Raw genomic sequence first — 13388 nt, 5'->3', positions numbered from 1 at the left:
TTCCCCGGACCCATGGTCACAAGAGGTTACCAACAAGAAAGTCAAGCCTTGCGCGAGACCCCTTGCCAGGCCCCCTGCACATGGCCACAGCATCACTACCGAAGTAGCGAGAGGCCGTGGGGTCATCCGAAAAACTTCCACCGCCAGGATAAAGTTACCGACCCTCAGACAGGTGTGACCCAGAAGAGATCCTGGGTCGCAATGTGCGTTCGAAACGTCGATGTTCGTGTGTCCTGCAGTTCACACTCTTTCGCGCAGCTAGCTGCGTTCTTCATCGACCCACGAGCCAAGTGATCCACCGTTCAGGGTTGTAAAAATTCTACAACAGCATTTCACGTATGCCGTGCAAGAAATTAAAGTTCGGTAAACAAACCGCATCGGGGGCCGCCCTGCCTCCTGTTTGGCCCCGTCAGCTGCGGTCACTCACCACAAAGCTGGGCGTGTTCATTCGAAAGCCTTTCCCTGCATCACAAGGAATAATCTTAGGCTGCCCATGAGTTTGTAGCCAAAAATCATGTCTACCAGTTTTTCATTGAAGGCCATCTTGAACAGAAAAGGATACTGGCCTACAAAGCAGCGAATTCTAGCTCTAGTCGCCCGACCCGAGCGTATTAAAGGCTTCTTGTGCTACTAACGTGTAAGCCTTGCTCCTCGGAGCCTTTTCAAGACTTCTCCCACAAAGCAGTCACAGCCTACTCGAGTCCTTGGAGGACAAGCTTCCGTTCTACCCCAGCACTCGACATCCGACACAAGCATTTTAAACGCTCCTGCTCCGATGGAATAAGTCTTACTCTCTTGGAGTCTTTTCAAGACTTCTTTTCAAACGGAATAAGCTTACTTGAGCCCTTGGACGTCGGAACTGGTTTATCATGTCATCTGACTGAGCATTTAAGACTCCTGCTCCGATGGAATAAGTCTTACTCTCTTGGAGTCTTTTCAAGACTTCTTTTCCACCGAAATAAGTCTACTCCAATCCTTTGATGACACACGGCCTGTGTCAACAGGTAGCCTACGCTACCCTCGCCGATGACAGTGGCTCCCGTTCTTGCTGCTCGCTTCCCAACTAAAGGGAAGACACGGCTCACCTTTCTCTCCTTCGCCTGTCAAGATCAGTGGCTCCCGTTCAACGGTGTCAATCTAACTGATACGACACACTAATAAGAAACTTTTGACATCAACCACCGCAGTGGTGATGAATTGATAATGATCCTTCCGCAGGTTCACATACGGAAACCTTGTTACGACTTTTACTTCCTCTAAATGATCAAGTTTGGCCATCTTTCCGACACGTCGGTACCACCGCAAGACGGAGGTGCCGGGTATCAGTCCGAAGGCCTCACTAAATCATTCAATCGGTAGTAGCGACGGGCGGTGTGTACAAAGGGCAGGGACGTAATCAACGCAAGCTTATGACTTGCGCTTACTGGGAATTCCTCGTTTATGGGACATAATTGCAAGCCCCAATCCCTAGCACGAAGGAGGTTCAGCGGGTTACCCGGACCTTTCGGTCAGGGAAGACACGTTGATTCCTTCAGTGTGGCGCGCGTGCGGCCCAGAACATCTAAGGGCATCACAGACCTGTTATTGCTCAATCTCGTGCTGCTAGAGGCAGCCTGTCCCTCTAAGAAGACATGAACGTTGGAAGGAAAGATTCCAACGCCTAGTTAGCAGGCTAGAGTCTCGTTCGTTATCGGAATTAACCAGACAAATCGCTCCACCAACTAAGAACGGCCATGCACCACCACCCACTGAATCAAGAAAGAGCTCTCAATCTGTCAATCCTTCCAGTGTCCGGGCCTGGTGAGGTTTCCCGTGTTGAGTCAAATTAAGCCGCAGGCCCCACTCCTGGTGGTGCCCTTCCGTCAATTCCTTTTAATTTTTTTTAACTTGTATGCATTCCTTTAAATATGTTATGTTCTGCTACCCTATAAGATCTTGTAAAAAACATTGTAATTATAATTATCCTTGAAATAAAGAATAAAATGATGCGGGGGGATGCCCAGGGACCCAGGCCGGCAATTATGAGCACAAATTATGATCAAATTCCACAATTATTAGTAATAGTCGGCAATTATGAGCACCCAGGGGACCCAGGTCGGCAATTATGAGCACTAGTCATGAGCAAAGTCGCCAATTATGAGCAAAAGTCGGCAATTATGAGCGCCTTTTTTTAGGGGGAAAAAAATAAAAAAAAGAAGAAAGAATCCTAAGATTCTAGGCAATTGAGCCTGGGAGGGTGGTGGTGTATACCCGAACTAAATCCCCTCAGGTTTGTAACGACATAGTTACGCCCCCTTGGGTCAATAACTCCCTGCATGTAGCCCAGCCCCACCTGGACTCATGCGGGGAGTTCTTCGCCCTTTAGTCGGGTAGGGGGATGCGGGTTCGCTCCCTTGGATTCCCGGGTGGGGCCGACAATCCTTGAGAGTTTCCCCGCGCCCTCCTCATCCGGCAGGACGGTAACCTAAACGGGTGCATGTAGGTCTCCACCTGTGTCTTCACCGGGTGGTGGCTTCTTCTTCGCCATTTCGGCCTAGTTTGTCACCTGTATGACAAACCTTCCCTGGACATCTCCCCGGATTGGGGCTGGGACCTGAAAAGAGAAACAACCTATCTGAGGTGCAGGTGTGATGAGTAAGGAAAGGGTTAATTAAAAGGAACTAAAAGGTGGCCTAAAAAATTAAAGAAATTAATATAAGGGTGCTAGTGAATAATAATGTTAATACTAAGGTGCTGTGCGGTATAACCAAGGATAGGCCATAACACAATGAAATAAATAAAATTGTGCACCTAGCTAAAGATATAAAAGGCCCCCGTTGGTAGTGAGCACGTTAGGCACGCTACCATCGGGGGTTGCTACCCATTTTGTTAATCTCACCTCAAGGGGAGCACTCGGACTTTGCCTATAGCACCCCTTGAGGTGAGTCCCAGCTCCGACGACGAGGACGTAGGGTAGCACCGGAGCCACTTGTGACATTTCTAGAATGTTTGTAAATTTCGTCAATATGTATGTATTATTTAAAATTTGTTTAATAAAGATAAAAACGGGGTTAGAGGTTCGAAGATAGAACTATGAATCATTACCCATAAGGGGAATGCTTTTTGCTTTGATATTCAGCTTTGCAACCATACTTCCCCCGGAACCCAAAAGCTTTGGTTTCCCGGAAGCCGCCCGCCGAGTCATTGGAGGAACTTCGGCGGATTGCTGGCTGGCATCGTTTATGGTTAGAACTAGGGCGGTATCTGATCGCCTTCGAACCTCTAACTTTCGTTCTTGATTAATGAAAACATTCTTGGCAAATGCTTTCGCATCGGTTAGTCTTGCGACGATCCAAGAATTTCACCTCTAACGTCGCAATACTAATGCCCCCGTCTGTCCCTATTAATCATTACCTCGAGTTCCGAAAACCAACAAAATAGAACCGAGGTCCTATTCCATTATTCCATGCACCGAACATTCAGGCGACACGGCCTGCTTTGAGCACTCTAATTTGTTCAAAGTAAACGTGCCGGCCAATCAAGACACTCAATGAAGAGCACCGAGAAAGGAAAAACCGGCAGGACGTCCGGAACGATCAGTTAAACGCCGGGCGGCGAACCGATCGTCCGAGACCCAGATCCAACTACGAGCTTTTTAACCGCAACAACTTTAATATACGCTATCGGAGCTGGAATTACCGCGGCGGCTGGCACCAGACTTGCCCTCCGATAGATTCTCATTAAAGGATTTAAAGTGTATTCATTCCGATTACGGGGCCTCGGATGAGTCCCGTATCGTTATTTTTCGTCACTACCTCCCCGTGCCGGGAGTGGGTAATTTGCGCGCCTGCTGCCTTCCTTGGATGTGGTAGCCGTTTCTCAGGCTCCCTCTCCGGAATCGAACCCTGATTCCCCGTTACCCGTAACAACCATGGTAGGCGCAGAACCTACCATCGACAGTTGATAAGGCAGACATTTGAAAGATGCGTCGCCGGTACAGAGACCGTGCGATCAGCCCAAAGTTATTCAGAGTCACCAAGGTTTCGGACGGACGAACCGACCGATTGGTTTTAATCTAATAAAAGCATCCCTTCCATTGCTGGGCGGGATTCTAGTTGCATGTATTAGCTCTAGAATTACCACAGTTATCCAAGTAGGATAGGTACGATCTAAGGAACCATAACTGATTTAATGAGCCATTCGCGGTTTCACCTTGTTTTGGCTTGCACTGAGACATGCATGGCTTAATCTTTGAGACAAGCATATGACTACTGGCAGGATCAACCAGGGAATTGACCGACTAAAAAGCCGGAAAGTGTTGGACACAACCAACACAGCGTTCTAACAAAGGATAGGAAAGCTACACCCGACCAAGCATTTTAGACTTCTGTTCCGCTGGAATAAGCCTACTCTTGCGTTGACTAGCTCCCGTTAATACTGGTCGTGTGACAGCCGCCAAGAGCATATTAGACTCCCAATCCAATGGAACAAGCCTACTTGTATCCTTGGGTTACAACAGCTTCCTTCCACACGTTGCCGGTACATCCGACAGAGCAATTTTAAAGACTCCTCTTCCGCCAGAATAAGCCTACCTTTGTGGGGCCTGGCTCCCGTTAGAACTGGCCGTAAGGGTACCCACAAAAGCACATTTAGACTCCTCCTCCAGCGAAATAAGTCTACTCATGTCCTACGGATGACTGTGGCTTCCGTTTACATATAGCCGTTCACCCGACACAGCAAATTTTAAAGACTCCTTTTTCCACCGGAATAAGCCTACTTTTGTGGGGCCTGGCTCCCGTTAGAACTGGCCGTAAGGGTACCCACAAAAGCACATTTAGACTCCTGCTCCAGTGAAATATAAGTCTACTAGTGTCCTTGGATGACAGTGGCTTCCGTTCGACAAGTGATACACGCTCAAACTGGCGATGAGTCTATACCGTCCTTAACTTAAGGAAAATCGGTACTTAAATGCCACATGGAGAATAAAAAGTCACTTACAAAAAACAATGCTCCGCATAAGCCTTTGTAAGCTAGAAAGGACATGCTATCTGGCCTCATTCTCAAGAAGGACAAGTAAGCTCCCGTCAACTGGCCCAAACTCTAAAGCGAGGACAGCCCGTTCAAAGTCAATCGGCATCCCTCCTTAAGAGTACAAAACGGCTCACTTCTTAACCACACTGGCTCTTGCTCCTTCAAGTGAAATCTGGCTCCCTTCACTCTGGCATTATCTTTACACATAAATCGGACTCCTCCGATTTAACAGGTGAACCTAACCCGGGAACTAAGGAAACTGGAAATAAAGACTCAGAGGCCCAATTACCTTGTTCGCCAGCCAGCCTTGCGCCGGCCCAGGCTAGAGACTTTCTCCAACAATCCCTGTTGAGCCCGAAGGATCCTAAGACCACTCGTGTGTACAAAACTCAGAGGCCCAATTACCTTGTTCGCCAGCCAGCCTTGCGCCGGCCCAGGCTAGAGACTTGCATGGACACGAGAAACTCTCAGGACTCTTCTTTGTGGCTCCTCCCGGAATTAAGGAAACTCCGAAATGCAAAACTCAGAGGCCCAATTACCTTGTTCGCCAGCCAGCCTTGCGCCGGCCCAGGCTAGAGAATTGCACGGATTATTCCTGTTCACCCTAAACGCATCTGAGACACCTCGTGTGTATGAAACCCAGAGGCCCAATTACCTTGTTCGCCAGCCAGCCTTGCGCCGGCCCAGGCTAGGGAATCACATTGACACGAGAAAGATCTCGTCAGCGGTTTGTAGCGTGCAGAAACTGCTCCCGTTTGAACTGACAATCCCGACAGAGCAATATTAAAGACTTCTGGTCCATTGAAATAAAGCCTACTTTTGCGAGCCTTGCTCCCGTTAGGACTGGCCGTATGGCTGTGCACAAAAGCATATTAGACTCCTGCCTCAATGGAATTAGTCTACTCCTGTCCTTAAACGGATGACAGTTCTTCAAGCATAGCATGCTACCTTCCGCAACTTACAGGCGCGGAAATGCTGTGGAAACGAGGAGACAAGTCCTCACAAAGGTTTCATGGCCGGTCACCCGACACAGCAAATTTTAAAGACTCCTTCTCATCCGGAGTAAGCCTACTCTCGTGGGGCCTGGCTCCCGTTAGAACTGGCCGTAAGGTTGCCCACAAAAGCACGTTTAGACTTCTGCTCCAGTGAAATAAGTCTACTTGTGTCCTACGGATGACTGTGGCTTCCGTTCAAATATAGCCGTTCACCCGACACAGCAAATTTTAAAGACTTCTTCTCCACCGGAATAAGCCTACTCTTGTGGGGCCTGGCTCCCGTTAGAACTGGCCGTAAGGTTGCCCACAAAAGCACATTTAGACTCCTGCTCCAGTGAAATAAGTCTACTCGTGTCCTACGGATGACTGTGGCTTCCGTTCAAATATAGCCGTTCAACCGACACAGCAAATTTTAAAGACTCCTTCTCCACCGGAATAAGCCTACTCTTGTGGGGCCTGGCTCCCGTTAGAACTGGCCGTAAGGTTGCCCACAAAAGCACATTTAGACTCCTGCTCCAGTGAAATAAGTCTACTCGTGTCCTACGGATGACTGTGGCTTCCGTTCAAATATAGCCGTTCACCCGACACAGCAAATTTTAAAGACTCCTTCTCCACCGGAATAAGCCTACTCTTGTGGGGCCTGGCTCCCGTTAGAACTGGCCGTAAGGTTGCCCACAAAAGCACATTTAGACTCCTGCTCCAGTGAAATAAGTCTACTCGTGTCCTACGGATGACTGTGGCTTCCGTTCAAATATAGCCGTTCACCCGACACAGCAAATTTTAAAGACTCCTTCTCCACCGGAATAAGCCTACTCTTGTGGGGCCTGGCTCCCGTTAGAACTGGCCGTAAGGTTGCCCACAAAAGCACATTTAGACTCCTGCTCCAGTGAAATAAGTCTACTCGTGTCCTACGGATGACTGTGGCTTCCGTTCACCCGACAGAGCAAATATTAAAAGACTTCTCATCCACCAGAATAAGCCTACTCTCGTGGGGCCTCGCACACGTTAGAACTGGCCGTATGGCTACCCACAAAAGCACATTTAGGCTCCTGCTCCAGTGATATAAGTCTTACTCGTGTCCTCTGGGTGTGACAGTAGCTTCCGTTCAAGTATTCTTCGCATTCAGCAACCGCACAAAGCGGCATCGGCCAGAAGTCAATTGCCCGAAGGCGTGATCGACAGGCTAGGCCTCGGGTTAAGAAGGATTGTCTCCTTCCCGTAAACGACAGGTACTTCCGTATGAGAGCCTACCTCACACATTCCCCATCGCCACGTGCCCTCTTAGAAACAGCCGTCCGACCAAGGTTTCTGACATTCTTTGTCAAAATACGAGGAAGTCTTTGGACAACATTAGGCGTGCTGGCAAACCCGCACTGCATGCCCTTTCATAGGTCCGCCCATGGACGCACATTTCTATGAAGCATTCCTCCCAGGCAGCAACAGGGTTTGCAACCTCCTCTACACCTTGACCGGCTAGGACGCCCGTGAATAGCATCCCAGGGTTCTTGCCTGCGGCTGATAAAATTCCTTTTGAGCCTACACTACCATCCGCCGATATTAGTCCGCCTTCAAAATTAACCAACATCAACAGCGATAGTGCGTTTAGACTCCCATAAAGAAACCAACCAGCCTGTGGCTTCCCTTCCCAATTTAGCCATTTCCGCCTCCTGCGAAGACTAGCTTTCTGTCTGTGGCCAGAAGTCAAGATTTCTCGACAGACTAGGCCGCGGAGAGAAAAAAGTAAGCCTCATTTAGAAAGCAATACCATTAGCGGTCTCTCCAACCTCCGTGAACAATTTAAAGGGAATGTTTATATAGAAGGCTTGTTCACTACCCTACCTCCTATAGTGTAGAGATTCCTCTCGATACTACACCTGTCTTGAAATTGCCGGCGTTGCGCAGCCTCGTTTTGACCATGACGGCGAATGCAGCCACGGTTGCCGTATACATCCCACGCAAGGGTGGGAAAACGTGATTTGACATCCAGTATATATATAAACCGTTACAGAATACGACACTCAAAACTTAACAACTTTTACACTCTCCTAACTTCTGGGAACAAATTGAAAGTATAAGCCAGCCTAACCTAACCTAAGTATATAGCAGGATTGCCCACTACCATACCTCCTATAGTGATGAGATTCCTCTCGATCGGACACCAGTCACGAAAATCACGGAATCTCAAAAATGACGGCAAACGAAGCCACAGTTGCCGCCATACTCAAAGGTTATGCTGGGTAAAAAGTTCTCTAAGAAAAGGGCTGCTTTTCGCGCTCGGGTTACAAAATTAATGTAAAGAACAATCCAAAAACATGAATTAGGTCAAACTCATGTTAATTACAACCTCATAGAACAATTTCAAGCCAGGACTTAACAAAGTGTAAACGGGGCTGCTTCTGTACCCTAATCCCTATAATGTAGCGATTCCTCTCGATTGCACACCAGTCACGAAAAATCACAGAATGTCAAAAATGACGGCAAACGAAGCCACGGTTGCCGTCATATTCTAACGTTATGCTGGGTGAAAAGTCGCCAACAACAATGTTCACAGTTCCCGTCAGATTGCCCACTGTTCCCGAAATGTGGTTCATACATGCTGTCAACATGTTCAGGAAACCCCTCAGAGCGTTCAAAGTTGCACACACAATGCTTAATAGTTCCACTCAAATAGCTCACAGTTGCCGTCAGAATCCTCACAGTAGACGTCAAATTGCTCACACTTGCCGTCAGAGTGCTCATAGTTGCCGACTTTTCATTCATAGTCCCCGACATAAAAGTTTATAGTTCCCGACTAATGGCTCACAGTTGCCGTCAGAATCGTCACAAAAGGCGTCACAATGCTCACACTTGCCGTCAAAGCGCTCATAGTTGCCGACTATGTGTTCATAATTGCGGACATAGGCCTCACAGTTGCCGTCAAAACGCTCATAGTTGCCGAATTTTCGTTGATAATTCCGGACAATGGGCTCATAGTTAATCACATACTGGTTCGTGCTCATCTTCAAAATAAACACAGTTGCCTTCAGACTGTTCACACGTAATTTCAAAATGCTCACACTCGCTTACACGATGCTCATAGTTGCCGACTTTTAATTCATAATGCTGATAATGTAAGTTAAAGGGTTCATGGTTGCTCTCAAAAGTTTCACAGTTGCGGTCAGATTTTTCACAAAAGCCGTCATAATGCTCACATTAAAAAAAAAGTGCTCATAGTTGCCGACCAAGGCCTCACAGTTGCCGTCAAAACGCTCATAGTTGCCGACTTTTCGTTCATAATTGCCGACCAAGGCCTCACAATTGCCGTCGAAACGTTCATAGTTGCCGACTATTCGTTCATAATTGCCGACCAATGCCTCACAGTTGCCGTCAAAACGCTCATAGTTGCCGACTTTTCGTTCATAATTGCGTACAAAGGGCTCATAGTTGCCTACTTAATGGTTCCAGCTCATCTTCAAAATACTCATAATTGCCTTCAGAATGTTCACACGTAGTTTCAAAATGCTCACATTCGCTTCCACGATGCTCATAGTTGCCGACTTTTCATTCATAATATCTAACATACTCCTGATAGTGTAAGTTAAATGGTTCATGGTTGCTATCAAAAGGCTCACAGTTGCCGTCACATTATTTGCACAAGCCGTCAGAATGCTCACATTAAGAAAAAAAGTGCTCATAGTTGGCGACCATTCGTTCATAATTGCCGACCAAGGCCTCACAGTTGCCGACTATTCGTTCATAATTGCCGACTAAGGCCTCACAGTTGCCGTCAAAACGCTCATAGTTGCCGACTACTCGCTCATAATTGCCGACCAATGCCTCACAGTTGCCGTCAAAACGCTCATAGTTGCCGACTTTTCATTCATAGTCCCCGACATAAAAGTTTATAGTTCCCGACTAATGGCTCACAGTTGCCGTCAGAATCGTCACAAAAGGCGTCACAATGCTCACACTTGCCGTCAAAGCGCTCATAGTTGCCGACTATTTGTTCATAATTGCGGACATAGGCCTCACAGTTGCCGTCAAAACGCTCATAGTTGCCGACTTTTCGTTGATAATTGCGGACAATGGGCTCATAGTTAATCACATACTCGTTCGTGCTCATCTTCAAAATAATCACAGTTGCCTTCAGAATGTTCACACGTACTTTCAAAATGCTGACACTCGCTTACACGATGCTCATAGTTGCCGACTTTTAATTCATAATACTGATAATGTAAGTTAAATGGTTCATGCTTGCTGTCAAAAGTCTCACAGTTGCGGTCAGATTTTTCACACAAGCCGTCATAATGCTCAAATTTTAAAAAAAAGAGTGCTCATAGTTGCCGACCAAGGCCTCACAGTTGCCGTCAAAACGCTCATAGTTGCCGATTTTTCGTTCATAATTGCCGACGAAGGCCTCACAGTTGCCGTCAAAACGTTCATAGTTGCCGACTTTTCCTTCATAATTTCGTACAAAGGGCTCATAGTTGCCTAATTAATGGTTCCAGCTCATCTTCAAAATACTCATAGTTGCCTTCAGAATGTTCACACGTAGTTTCAAAATGCTCACATTCGCTTCCACGATGCTCATAGTTGCCGACTTTTCATTCATAATATCTAACATACTGCTGATAGTGTAAGTTAAATGGATCATGGTTGCTATCAAAAGGCTCACAGTTCCCGTCACATTATTTGCACAAGCCGGAAATAATGCTCACATTAAGAATGCTCACATTAAGAAAAAAAGTGCTCATAGTGGCCGACCATTCGTTCATAATTGCCGACCAAGGCCTCACAGTTGCCATCAAAACGCTCATAGTTGGCGACTTTTCGTTCATAATTGCCGACCAAGGCCTCACAGTTGCCGTCAAAACGCTCATAGTTGCCGACCATTCGTTCATAATTGCCGACCAAGGCCTCACAGTTGCCGTCAAAACGCTCATAGTTGCCGACTATTCGTTCATAATTGCCGACCAAAGCCTCACAGTTGCCGTCAAAACGCTCATAGTTGCCGACTTTTCGTTCATAATTGCCGACGAAAGCCTCACAGTTGCCGTCAAAACGTTCATAGTTGCCGACTATTCGTTCATAATTGCCGACCAAGGCCTCACAGTTGCCGTCAAAACGTTCATAGTTGCCGACTTTTCCTTCATAATTGCGTACAAAGGGCTCATAGTTGCCTACTTAATGGTTCCAGCTCATCTTCAAAATACTCATAGTTGCCTTCAGAATGTTCACACGTAGTTTCAAAATGCTCACATTCGCTTCCACGATGCTCATAGTTGCCGACTTTTCATTCATAATATCTAACATACTGCTGATAGTGTAAGTTAAATGGATCATGGTTGCTATCAAAAGGCTCACAGTTCCCGTCACATTATTTGCACAAGCCGTCAGAATGCTCACATTAAGAAAAAAAGTGCTCATAGTTGCCGACCATTCGTTCATAATTGCCGACCAAGGCCTCACAGTTGCCGTCAAAACGCTCATAGTTGCCGACTTTTTGTTCATAATTGCGTACAAAGGGCTCATAGTTGCCTACATAATGGTTCGTGCTCATCTTCAAAATACTCACAGTTGCCTTCAGAATGTTCAAACGTAATTTCAAAATGCTCACACTCGCTTCCATGGTGCTCATAGTTGCTGACTTTTCATTCATAATATCTAACATATTGCTGATAGTGTAAGTTAAATGGTTGATGGTTGCTGTCAAAAGTCTCATAGTTGCGGTCAGATTCTTGACACAAGCCGTCAGAATGCTCACATTCAAAAAAAAAAGTGCTCATAGTTGCCGACTATTTGCTCATAATTGCCGACCAACTCCTCACAGTTGCCGTCAAAACGCTCATAGTTGCCGACTTTTCGTTCATAATTGCGTACAAAGGGCTCATAGTTGCCTACATAATGTTTCGTGCTTATCTTCAAAATACTCACAGTTGCCTTCAGAATGTTCACACGTACTTTCAAAAAGCTCACACTCGCTCCCACGATGGTCATAGTTGCCGACTTTTTATTCATAATGCTGATAGTGTAAGTTACATGGTTGATGGTTGCTGTCAAAAGTCTCATAGTTGCGGTCAGATTCTTGACACAAGCCGTCAGAATGCTCACATTCAAAAAAAAAGGGCTCATATTTGCCGACTATTTGCTCATAATTGCCGACCAACTCCTCACTGTTGCCGTCAAAACGCTCATAGTTGCCGACTTTTCGTTCATAATTGCGTACAAAGGGCTCATAGTTGCCTACTTAATGGTCCCAGCTCATCTTCTAAATACTCATAGTTGCCTTCAGAATGTTCACACGTAGTTTCAAAATGCTCACATTCGCTTCCACGATGCTCATAGTTGCCGACTTTTCATTCATAATATCTAACATACTGCTGATAGTGTAAGTTAAATGGATCATGGTTGCTATCAAAAGGCTCACAGTTCCCGTCACATTATTTGCATAAGCCGTCAGAATGCTCACATTAAGAAAAAAAGTGCTCATAGTTGCCGACCATTCGTTCATAATTGCCGACCAAGGCCTCACAGTTGCCATCAAAACGCTCATAGTTGGCGACTTTTCGTTCATAATTGCCGACCAAAGCCTCACAGTTGCCGTCAAAACGCTCATAGTTGCCGACCATTCGTTCATAATTGCCGACCAAGGCCTCACAGTTGCCGTCAAAACGCTCATAGTTGCCGACTATTCGTTCATAATTGCCGACCAAAGCCTCACAGTTGCCGTCAAAACGCTCATAGTTGCCGACTTTTCGTTCATAATTGCCGACGAAGGCCTCACAGTTGCCGTCAAAACGTTCATAGTTGCCGACTATTCGTTCATTATTGCCGACCAAGGCCTCACAGTTGCCGTCAAAACGTTCATAGTTGCCGACTTTTCCTTCATAATTGCGTACAAAGGGCTCATAGTTGCCTACATAATGGTTCGTGCTCATCTTCAAAATACTCACAGTTGCCTTCAGAATGTTCAAACGTAATTTCAAAATGCTCACACTCGCTTCCATGATGCTCATAGTTGCTGACTTTTCATTCATAATATCTAACATATTGCTGATAGTGTAAGTTAAATGGTTGATGGTTGCTGTCAAAAGTCTCATAGTTGCGGTCAGATTCTTGACACAAGCCGTCAGAATGCTCACATTCAAAAAAAAAGTGCTCATAGTTGCCGACTATTTGCTCATAATTGCCGACCAACTCTTCACAGTTGCCGTCAAAACGCTCATAGTTGCCGACTTTTCGTTCATAATTGCGTACAAAGGGCTCATAGTTGCCTACATAATGTTTCGTGCTTATCTTCAAAATACTCACAGTTGCCTTCAGAATGTTCACACGTACTTTCAAAAAGCTCACACTCGCTCCCACGATGGTCATAGTTGCCGACTTTTTATTCATAATGCTGAT

The 13388-nt window shown here is 46.3% G+C and overlaps 1 non-coding gene and 1 pseudogene across 1 annotated transcript; both read right to left on the bottom strand.

Annotated features, from left to right (window-relative positions):
• Positions 1 to 158: 158 nt before the first annotated feature.
• Positions 159 to 310, bottom strand: LOC145688580 (5.8S ribosomal RNA). The gene has a single exon (XR_014131944.1). It is a non-coding gene; the product is annotated as a 5.8S ribosomal RNA (ribosomal RNA).
• Positions 311 to 1201: 891 nt separating this feature from the next.
• Positions 1202 to 4270, bottom strand: LOC145688575 (small subunit ribosomal RNA; annotated as a pseudogene).
• Positions 4271 to 13388: the final 9118 nt, after the last annotated feature.

The sequence above is a fragment of the Thermobia domestica genome, chromosome 6 (genome assembly GCF_964235325.1).
Source record: "Thermobia domestica chromosome 6, izTheDome1.hap1.1, whole genome shotgun sequence".
Lineage (NCBI taxonomy): Eukaryota > Metazoa > Arthropoda > Insecta > Zygentoma > Lepismatidae > Thermobia > Thermobia domestica.
Note: the sequence above shows the minus strand (reverse complement) of the source record. Positions and strands in the feature narration are given on the sequence as shown.